Source organism: Thunnus thynnus, chromosome 12 (genome assembly GCF_963924715.1).
Source record: "Thunnus thynnus chromosome 12, fThuThy2.1, whole genome shotgun sequence".
Lineage (NCBI taxonomy): Eukaryota > Metazoa > Chordata > Actinopteri > Scombriformes > Scombridae > Thunnus > Thunnus thynnus.
Genome location: NC_089528.1, coordinates 27,329,759 through 27,342,220, shown reverse-complemented (window position 1 = coordinate 27,342,220; position 12,462 = coordinate 27,329,759).

Here is a 12,462-nt window from a genome sequence, read left to right as displayed (position 1 = left end):
TAAATAAAACAAACTCTAACAAAATTACAAAAATAAAATACCAATAGCTGGAAAAAGCTAAGCTCTCATGTGAAAGGTCATACTTGTCAAATGAGAGGATTTGTAGCTTTTCTCTGTTTTTTTATGATTGTAAACTGAAAATCTTTAGGTTCAGACAAAACAAGCGCGAGGAGGTCATGTTGCCCTCCGGGAAATTACATTTTACACTATTTTCTGACAATTTATAGACTAAATGATCAATGAAATATTTGACAAATCTTCATTAACTGCTAATTAATATGGAAATTCAGCTTCTGTGGAGGAAAGTAAAGTAAAGTAAGAATGTGCTCCTTAATCTTATTAAGTTCAATACCATTGGAAATCAAGGATACATTTTCATGAATTGGGAAATTCTTAGTAAATACTGAACAAAAAAACCACAAGAGGTCACATTTAGTGCAAGGGGCGTTGAGCAATTTCAGTACATGTACACAAAAGACAAATTTTTGATGATACAGCTGGATGACACACTGATGAACGTAATAAATCACTTTGTTATACAAGCACAGCAAAAGTTGCAATGATTTTAACACAAGGCCTTTCTTTCATATCATTTCATATCATTTTTCAAGACCCAGAAATATTTATTAAATGTCCTGTTTAGCAGCTGCAGCTTTCACCACTGGATTCCTCACTAGAGATTTTCAATATAACTCAATACAAATCATTCTAGATGAGAACAATTAAAGATCTGAATAGTGCGATATATAAAAGATGAAGAAGCGATTGAGAAACTTAAGTAAACTGATGTCAACGTGCATCCACTTGTACGTCCTTCCAGTATGCAACACAGTGACTTACTGCAGCCACGGAAAGACCTCGGGCATGAAATATCCTCTCTTGTGCAAGTTTCCTGCTCTGTTTTTTATCTCGATGTGGGATCAATGTAACGATATCAACACATATTTTTCATACCGGGCTGGTAAGCTGGGAACAATTGGAAACAGATTTTTTTTTTTTTTTTTTTGCCCTTTACCATTTCTGCCAAAGGGGAAGAACATACACGCACCCTACTAATGGATAACCAGTGTTCCCAGTAATGGAGTCTGCTTGACTTACCATTGCGACACTAACTGTTATATACATGCATGACAGAGCATGTTAGTCATTTGTACATCAATGGTTGTGAAATATGTTGGCGGTTGCATCAAAAAACCCCTATGTGCAAGGTTTTTAGAAAGGAAGAACAAAATGTATTTTACATTTCCACAGTGATATTTTATCAGTTTTTTAGAGGCCCAGTATTAATGAAATTCCCTCAACACATGAAAGTTGAAGAAAATCATAATAATTTCCCATCATTACCTCAGAGGTCGATTTTCGTCCTTCTACAGCTTGGCTTTAGCCTCCACAAGAAATTCAGCTTGACTGTTTTTTTTTCTTCATCACCTGAGGCAGATTCCAGTAATTCAATCAATACCATCAATTTCAATGTTTACCCTTCTGTGTTCAGCTCTGGTTTCAATCCAATATGTCCAAAATTAGGCCAATATGTCCATTTGTTGTTGATTTAACATTCATGGAAGCCACATTCTACTTTTCAGTATGTGTGTCCTTAAGAGCGACGTCAAGATTTGCACAAAATGCACAACCTTTCATTATGCATCAGTGGCAAAATCTGAATAAAGTTTTAGTTTCCCATAAAGTAGATATTTTCCAAAAATGATTTTAATGTTTAAGTACTTAGATGGAAACTAGTCCTACAACATAATCAAATTACATTGCATGAGATTCTTAAAATATGGTTTTATGGAAGGTTATGTCCTTGTACTGATGGTAAATATGATCATTTGTGTAAAAATGTTCTTTTCAACAATTCACAATCAAACATAACATATGATTATGAAAAAAAACTAACTTTGACTCTGCTCAAAAGCTCTTACTTTCACAGCATGCTTGCAAAATGCTAATGGGCTAGTTTTGTATCTATTAACATGGTGACCTCCACCGAGCAATGTGCCTGGGGATATTAACAGCGGGCCATTTGACAATAATGGGACCTTTAATCTGAGTCTGAGCCAAACACATGAATGACATTTCCCAGTCAGTGTTCCCATTCACAAACAGCAGGGGACCAATCACAGCGAGGCAGAGTTCAATTAGATAGAAATGAAGCACATCTGTGGAGACTGAAGGAGCTTTACATTAATGGCGTAACATTAGAAATGTACCCATTTTCTTTAACCTCTGGTCAGTGAGTTAAAGTTACAGGTTACACTAAACAGTGAACAGAAAATGGGATGGACAATTATATTGCAAGTGAACAACAGTTTGTGCTGATGCTTAATTTGAAAATGTACCTAATGGCAAACATTAAACACAAATCTTTCTTATGTGTTAACACATTATAATTGTTTTATTACTTAAAAATGCAATAAACAATTTTTGACCAACAGGGGGCAGAGAAACAGGAAACTGACAGAAACACTGAGGCGGTCTGTCCTGATGGATATAATATTCATTCTAGTTTTTATCTCTGGTTTGGGCTCCATCAACTCCTTATACTTCAATTAGCTAGCTGTACTAGCTTGTTTGCCAGAGGGGTTGATGAGAGCCATGAGAATCAACCAAAGTCTATGTGGAGCCAGAAACCCGAGACAATGAGCTAAAAGAAGGCTAAAAGCTACACAGAGTTTGGTGATGCAGGTTTAAAATACTTCATCACAGACTGATGTGCTCCTCCACGGCAAGATGTCAGGCCTGAAGAATGGCCTTTATCTACTTGGTTGCTGGACTCATGGGAAACTCATAATGAGTGACATACCAGGATTAGCCTATTAGTCCATCAGTCTGATTACGGATGGCAACTCTGGCCCAAAGCAAGCTCAAGTTTGGTTAACTGGAACTGATTCTCAGACCAAATAGCCCCACACACCCAAACGTTTCATCAAATCTGTCTGCCTTATAGAGTGCCACAGTATTGTCAGAATACACTTGATCCTCCAGCAGCCAAATACACTGAATGTCAATTGTAATTATTTTTTTCAGCTACCTGGGTTGATACACCAGTATATAAACTCACTATCACTTACTGTATATGATATAACACAATAGTGCCTCAACCTCATGAAACTTTTCCACGTCATCTTCTAAGGACACTTTGTTTACTTGGTCTTTCCCAGTACACCTCCTCTCTCCCCCCACATATAACACAGTCAGACTCCATCACCTCATTTAAGTCCCACCTCAAAACTCACCTGTTCAAACTGGCATACTCTATAACTGGACACTGTGCACCTCACCTGTTTTTATGCTGATGTTTTGATTTAATTGATGTTTTTTTGATTGCTTTTATTTCTTGTAAGGTGACCTTGGGTGACTTGAAAGGCGCCTCCAAATAAAATGTATTATTATTATTATTATTGTGCAAACAAAGAGACTCCACATCTTTTTGGTACATGATTGTGGTAGCTAGCATTAGCAATGATAGCCACAATTACAGAGAAAAAAAAGCCTGGCAAGTTGGAAGCCCTGGCAGAAAATTTTAATTCAGACTAAGTACTGTAAATGCACAAAAATGTGTGTCGGTCATGTGGGTTCAAACACAGAGCAGAGTGTTTCAGAAAAGCACCACAAAATGACCAGATGCTTCCAGATATAGAGCTTTCATGATATAATTAGGCTGTTGATATGCTGTATCCTTGATCACGGGATGTTAGCATACTTGATCTTATGATACATTCCCCAGTCTGCATGTGGGGAACAGAAGCTACTATGTATTACTGCACTGCTGTATGAGGCTCATTTATATATATAGTGGCGCTCTGCTTTGTGATTGACAGGGTGCTCAATTTTTAAAATGTCATCCAAAAACATAACATACACAGTAAAATATCACTGTGCTTTCACTCTGTCAGCACATTGTGAAACAGAGTAATACAGATGCCACTTTTTATTTGGCTTTTACATATCAGAGCAAGCTGTTTGGAAGCCTTTTTGAGTGTTTGGAACCTGTCGTTGGAAAGACTGTCATGTACTGTGTCAAATAACAGACAACACCACTTTTATTTCCAGGTTATATTTCATATGATTGTCCATCACTGAGCCCAACACACTAATGTCAACAACGGTCTTGCATTTCTGTTTTCGTCTATTTCTTGGTGATGTGATGGCAGAATGATGGAAGTTAAGATTTTGGTTTCAGTCTCTCAGAATCAAAGAACAAGTACTCCTTTTGAGAGCTGCAATTTCGCAGTAACTTTCAAAAGTCAAACACTGAAAAATCCTCTGGAGAAGTAGTAGAGACCAGAAAACAGGGCAGTAGAGAAAAGATCAGAATGCAGTGAAGCCGCAAGACATACTCAGTTTCTAACTTAAACATTAAATTCCAGGGTTTCTTTAAAAAAAAAAAATGCCTCGATGGTTTTGCTGGCTGTTTTAAACGATACTAAATGATGTCTGATTCTTTCTGGGGGTCGTCAAATGGCATGGTGGGAAATGTAGGAAATCACTAATGATAAGTCAACAAGGCAGATTGAGGCTCAACAAGAGGAAAATCTTACAAAATGCAACCATAAAAACATAAATAACAGGTCGTGTGTGAGGTGCAATGTTTAGCTTACCAATAACCCAAACAGCTACTGTATGTACAGCACTGAAGGGCCAAAGCATCCAGGTAGTTAGCAGAGCAAACCATCTCAACTTGCCTGATGGTTGCCTCTATTATGTGGCATTAATTTCATAGACTGATATGAACAAGGCTCTTTGTCTGACATCAATATTTAGCCGATGGGTGCCCAAGCACTGGGAAGAGTTACAACAACAACAACAACAACATTCATCAGCTCAACACTGATGCACAGCAACACAACTTGGATGCAGTCTGGTTGAGAGAATACTAGCCAGTGGCATTGTAATATCTTAGAAAATCTTTTGCTTTCTTTTTTTATTTCAGCCTCAACTGAAAGTTATTGGATACCTTAATTTGTTAAGATAGTTTTCTGGCAGGTATCATGAGCAGTTTTCAGTGCAACTGTTGTCGAAGTGTCGAACTGTGCCAGCCATTGGTGTATAATTTTAGTTGCTTAATATGGTTTCCAGTGTTTTTTTATGATGGTAAATCAGTGTCATAGTCAGACTTATGAGAAAACAATAATAATGTGTGATTTTCCAAATAACAGTCTAAGTTTCCTAATTTCCTTAAGAACTTACAAAAACAATATTCCCTAGTTTATGGGAGATTTACATTTATGTGATCTGGAATCTTCTCTGACGCTACAATTTACTTAGATTACATGAACACTCGCCTGCTGAGGACCTGCGTTCTCAAATAAATATGGTGAGCTTGTGAATTCCTCTTAGATTTCTATCTTTATTTTTCCTTCCTCCTTTCCATTGTCTGCTTCCTCGTAGCGTCTGTGCCGGCTGATGTTACATAATTGTGCTGCACTTTTGGCCGGGGCTACCTTGCAAATGAGTTTTAGCTCTTAGGAGACTCATACTGCTGAAATAAACATCTAATAAAATATTCTTACTTTTTTTTTTTCTCCTCTTATAAGTATCAATGCATTGCTGCCAATATTAAATCATGAATTTCTTCAGCAGCGGGGGAATGCGTTCTGCACATTAATCATGTCCACAATCTATATTTTTGATTTAAAACCCATTTAACAAAAAAATTCTGACACTGTGTTGAATTCCAATCACTCACTCGGAGTCATAAGTCATATTGTGCTCACCTTTAGGTCACTACTCTCCTGCCACATGAGCTCTCAGAACTGTCCCTCTATCAAATCAGGTCATTTGTCCCTTTATTTAAAACCCATTCGATACCCCGGCCATTTAGTCACACTATACACTTAGTCTTTACTGAAAAAATACAAAGCAGTCTCCATCTAACCGAGAGGCTATTGCTGATTACAAAATCCATGAAGAAAAGCATTTCTCTCGCCCGCCTCTGAACCTGTATCGATTGAACGAAGGACTATTTGTTTGAAATGATAGAGATGATTACATGGCCTCTGATCATGCTGCAGTATTGCATAGGGTGTGATTTATGGATAATCCATCAGCCTACATGTTTTTACAAGATAATATTGGATTTGGGAAGCCCCCTCATATTGGCAATTGAAAGGTAGGTAGGTAGTGGGGGGGGGGGGATTGAATGAGCTCACAGTGGAAATACATGTGTGGTACAATGATTGCAGTTTCAAACAGCAGTTTGATGATGGCGACAAATATCCCAGTTCATTTCTCATAACTGCTCGACTGCCATATACATTATTTTTGACCATAAACAAACTAAATGCCCCACAGTGTATTTTGCTAAATGAGGTGAATTACCATTAGGAAATAGCCTCCTAGACACTGGTATTGAGTGGTATTGTTGAGTAAATGTGATAATAGATTATACAAGCAGAATAGCTACACCAGCATTTGTAACACCCACAGTGTTCATAGATTGTTTCTCTCACTGAGCCATTTCGTTGAACATCTCATCTGATGAAAAAGGGGTCCTATGTGGGTTGTCTGCCCATTATCAAACTTTCAGTTATCAATTTTTTACTAATACATGAGCTAAAGCTGGGAAGATCACTGAGACATACAAAGAAACTGCACACATATTAGCTATTCACACCAACATACACTCTTTTTTCACAACACACTAAAACCCAGGTATGAGTTTTGAGTTATTCATATGACAAAGCAACGCTACTGGGCCATTTTTAAAAATTTTGTCCTATTATCTTCTTCCCTGCTGTGTGGTACCAATTGTCCCGATCCAGATGTAAAAATTGAACATTTTTAAATTAAAAATGAGAAGCATAATAGGATATTTAAACACCAAATAGCTCCAAAGCTCCAAAAAATGAATTTGAACACCTACACAGCAAATGCATTTGTGCAATTACAACAAGTAAAAGAAAAATGCTTATAAATCACATTACTTTTCTTTTGTTGTGCAGGATCATTTTTTCAAAGAAGAAATGAAAAACTAGCAGTGCTGGTCATTCACTGTAAACCAGTTGTTTAGCAAATGCTCTTTAAAGCCAAAAAGGAAAGAACCACTTCCTCTGGTAAACTCCTGAGTGGTGATGATGACGGACCAATTAGCCTGACTCATTAGCTTTCGGAGAGCATTAGAAAATAAGGCTGTGGCAGGATGGACTGTGCTCTGAGTGTTTTTGCATTATTGATTGAGAATTATTGGCGGAAGCTGCTGTCATTAAAAGGGTAAGGGATGGCTCCAGAAAACCTTAGTAATGGCAATCTGGGCCATTTAAGAGTCAGCTAGATGGCTGTTAACCACTTAAGGGTTGGACCGGAGCATGAGGCGGCGAAATGGGAGGTTACAAAGAGCTGTGGCTGACAGGATGCAAGCTGGATTAGCTGTTAGTGTGGACAGAGACTCTACATAACTTTAAAATCCATATTTAACCGCTTTCTTTTTTTTTTTTTGCGATTGCAACAGATTAATCTCACTGAAATATGTATTAAATGCATGTAGTCTTCACTTTTGCTATTCTCTAATGTGTTTTGCACATTCTTAAACAATATTTCATATCACTGGTGACAAGATACAGGATATGATCGGGGTCAGAGAGTCCACTGAATGGTGTCAACACAAAGCCTAATCATCATATAGGGGAAGTACCTAAGGGGAAGTACATATACTGATGTGGTATATTTAGGTTTTAGGTACTTGTACTATGACTGAAGTATTTCCATTGCAGTATATACTACTCTATGCTTCTATTCCACTACATTTAAGAGGCAAATATTGTACTTTTTACTCCTCTAAACTTATGTGACAGCTATAGTTACTAATAACTTTGCAGATTCATATTTTAAACACAAAACATGTGATTATGGGGTTGTGCTGTGGTTCACACTGTCACCTCAGAGCCAGAAGGTTGAGTTTCTTTGTTCTCCCCAAGTCTGCGTGGGTTTCCTCCAGGTGGCCTTGTTTCCTCTCACAGTCCAATGACTTGCAAGTTAGGTGACTCTAAATTGCCCCTCACTGTGAGTGTTAATGGTTGTCTCACTATGTGTGATAGACTGGCAACCTGTCCAGGGTTGTAACCTGCCTCTCACCTAATCTGACCTTAGACACAGGCTCCTGCAATCCTGCACAGAACATAGATAATAGATGGATGGCCATGTGATGAAGAAAAATGATGGTGCATTTCTTTAGATATAGATATGTAAATGTTGTTTAATGCATCAGTTATATGCAGTAGTATGCAATTTCCAATAAAATGCATATACTCTCTGAAAGGGGCCTTCTACATTATGAGGACTTATATTCATATTTGCTCAAATACTATTTTAAATGCAGGACTTTTCTCCTTCTTTTCTAATAGTGTGTTTACATTGCTACTTTCACTTAAAGTCAGAATACTTCGACCACTGAAGATGACCTCCTTGTTGTCTTTAAAGTGAATGTCGGACATGTCATTATGTGCCTCTTAAACCCATTTGGTAATCCACTCATGAATAGAAAAAAACACACACACACAATGGTTCTTGTGGGAAGGCTGTAATTGTAAGGTTGAACCCTAACGCACCTTATTACAATACTGAAATGTATTCAGGTTGTTACCACCCAGTCTAGAAGGTACAGACTGTACATGTTGTTGTTGATGTTTTACAGTAAGTATTGAGTCAGAGCAGCTGATGTACAGCCGTTCCACACTTCCAATAAAGTGCATGATTTAAATATACATTTGTAAATACTTTCCTATATATGAGCATCAGGTGATCTATTAAAGGTTCTACTTTACAAAGTAAAGGTCAAACATAACATTCAGTGACCTCCACCTTGGACTACTATATTAAAAATCTCTATCAGGGGATCAAAGCTGAAAACACAATAACACACTGTATGTTAAGCGTTACCCATTAACCAGCTACACTCCAAACTGATTTTTTTATAGGGCCGCTCAAGTTCCACAAGGCTTAAAACCTAGACGTGTTTTTGTCTTGGTGAATAGCTCAGTTTGCCACCGCACCTCCTACGCATTGCTGTAACATTCAATTGCTCAACAAGTTCAAAGGGGATTGTGGGCGGCGAGTTTGCGTTACAGGTGTTTGTTTTGTTTCAAACTGCACGGCAGCAGTGTGCATAGTGAGGTATAAAGGCTGCATTGAGTCAGTGACCAGCCCCATTGAGAAACAGGAAAAACAAAAACAGGCAGATACTTGCAGAAGAGGAGGGCTTTGCAGAGGTATGCGCTATAGTACGTCTCATTATGCGAGACAGGCGTTCACCTGTACAGACATGCATATACACACACACGTGCACACAGAAAAAACACATCAACATTGATTGGCACAAAAACATGAAAACTTGTGCAAAAGCTTTTCACAATTAGAAAGTAATTTAGCTCCATTCATGCAGCTGTCTAGTACATGCTCTTACACATACACACGCTCACACATGCATGGTTTGCGTGTGCAGTATCTTCGGTCTACGAACTGCTTGCTTTTATGACATCTGCATTGCTGACATTTTCTAGTGCATACCAGCAGCATGGCTGTCATTTACTCCTCCATAATTACACAGGTGGCTGGAGATGCAAAGCTGTCATCTTTATTTTTTTTTATTTTTTTTTTTTTTCAAGAATACCAGCAGGTACCTGAGTACCACACAAACAAACTCTGGAATGAAGAGGAACCTCAGCGCCTATAATAACAAAGTCGACGACAATAATGCATTTGTCTGTCTGTGCACGCCATTGTTCCATCATTTCATTTATTTGTCAGTTCCAAAAACAAGCCCATATGTTTAAGTAATGATCTGTTGCCTTTTAGTATAAACAAATGTTTGTCGAAACCTGTCAGGCGTTGTGTGTTGTGAAAAGAAAGCTCTCATGTGTGAGGCTTTGGTTTGGCTTTTATCCCATCAATGGTCCATTTAACACATTGAAAATACATAAATAAATAAATAAATGAACATTAATAATAATAATAATAATAATAATAATAGAAAATAATATTAATAATTATAATTTTGTGGATCTAACATTTAGTACTAATTTTTTCAATGCTCAATGTATGTTTGCAAGAAATAAGTTAACAAGATTCATAATCTTACCGACTAGACTTATCTGACCAGACATCCAATAACAGATTTCATCACTTGACAGTTTTAAATGGTGTTACAGACACATTTTGGTGTTCTGGCTAAAAAACAAACAAACATCTTAAACCATCACATTAATTAGGCACCCAAAGATTGAGTCAAAATGAACAAAGAAACAAAGACCCTGCAGATTAACACTTTAATTTGCACATGCCAGATCAACATAAATAACCGTCATTTGTATTCTTTCTGTACGGCGTCTTCACGGCTCTTTAGTGCTCTGAAGAATGTTTGTTTGGCCTTGATTTATTTGCTCCCTGACTGCCCTCCTGCACACACACCCAACATCAATTCCCAGTTATTTTAAGTACTAGGGGTCTGCCATTGACATTTGGCCACAAATAATGACGTGCATCGTTCTGAACGTACATCCATCCACGATACATGACGGATCCCTTGTTCAGACACCTACACCCAGTCACATTGTAAGAACTAATGCAGCAATATGTGATCACTCCATGACTTGAGTAATGGCTGATGAGTAACATCCTCACTTCTCACTCCCACGAATGACACGTACACACACACACACACACAAATCTCTTCTGCGCTTTTCACGTCCTCCTCTTTCGTCCTCTATTTTACCCTAACCCCTCCATCCCTCACTTACTCCTAATCTCTCAACACCCCCCCCCACTCCCCCATCCCCCACACCCCCCCTCCCTTCCCTGACCAGCGGGTGCGCCCTCCAATCAATTAGTTCATGTTCTGTAATGACAGCAGCTGTGGCCTGGCGGGGCTCCTTCGCGTTTAAGAGTGTTTTACTGCCCGCGAAAAATCTCCAGATGGGATGCCTCCCATTTATTTGCCCCGGGGAGGGATGGATGGAAACCTGCATATGTTCATCCGTCTCTGTGCTTTTATTTGTGCAGCATCACTTTGAGAAGGAGTAACAGCAAATAAAAAAAATCTTACTTTTAAAAGTTTCAGATACAACTAATTAAATATTTAGGGCTTTAAAATCTATATGAATATATAAAATAAAGCGACGCGGCTTGTTTGGGGATTTGTATCTGAACTAAAGTGGCATAAAATAACCACTAAAACACATCTGCTCTCTTCCAAGTTTTCTGTCATTTAGTTCATTAGGACTGAGAACATTTGACTGTAATTACAGAAGGCTACAGTAACCAGGTGCTGGAATCAGATCCATTGTTAATCTATTCATCGCCAGAGTCTCTAACATTGTAAGACAATTTGACTTCTTTGTTCAGCAGTGTAAGCCTAAATGAACCAAACACAAAAGAAAAAAAGACAAATTAAACTTCTTCTCTGAGGTCTCCAAGGAGCCCTGATGTTTAATGTCTGATGTCTGTGAAGATGATGAAGTGGTTGATGGTGAGTCCGGCTTTTTCTGGACTAAAAGATGGTTGACATCGCGACATTTTTGTGATTTTCTTTTCTGTTCCCATTTGTCATTTCCTGTGCATTGAGAAAACTTTCCCCCCCAACAGTGACCTGACATGAACCATAATTTGATTTGGGAGAATAAGATGAATCTATAGGCTCTCATGGGACGGGGTAAAACAGGCCTTCTTGTTGATTTTGGGTATGAAGAAGGTTGCATTGTTCGCATTACATCACATTTGTTGGTGCCTTTAGGATGTATGTTTTTAAGTCTGGGATGGCATTTGATTTGTTTAAATTGTTTGCACCTGACCTTATACCTACCTGTCTGCAGGGGATCAGACTGCCTGCAGACCGAGGAAGGCTGAAACGTTAGAGCTTGTTATTGTTGTTCTGCTGCTCTGTTGTATTGTTCTACTGCATTGCAAATGAACAAATATACATTGCAAATTTGTCTGGTTTAATCACAACGTCTTAAACACAGATGAGAGCCGTGATCTTTTTTCCCTAAAAGGTAATTTTAGTGCAGATTCTATAAGAGTATAATGCAAAATTCGGCTATACTTTATCCAGGAGTAGAAACAGTCCTCTTAAGTGTTTTTTTTTTCTTTTTTTCTCAGCTCTCCTATTTCAGTAACCAAAACACATCTGAACTCCAGTCAGGCACCAGAACATTCTCCCATTTTCACCATCTTCAGCTCCTCTCTGTCATCCTGCCTCTGTGGAGATAGGTTGATCCATCATGCACACACACACACACACACACACACACCCACGCAACCACACATACACTCACACAATACATTCACACACGCATACAAATATAAAAGTCACATACACACATAAGCAGACTCACCCACAAGAATGTCATTCCAGGGATAGCTTGATCCATCACAGATGCGCCTACGCATACAGACACATACAGACAGACATGCTCACACATGGTGCACATACTGTGTACACACACACACACATGTGTGTGTGTATACTCA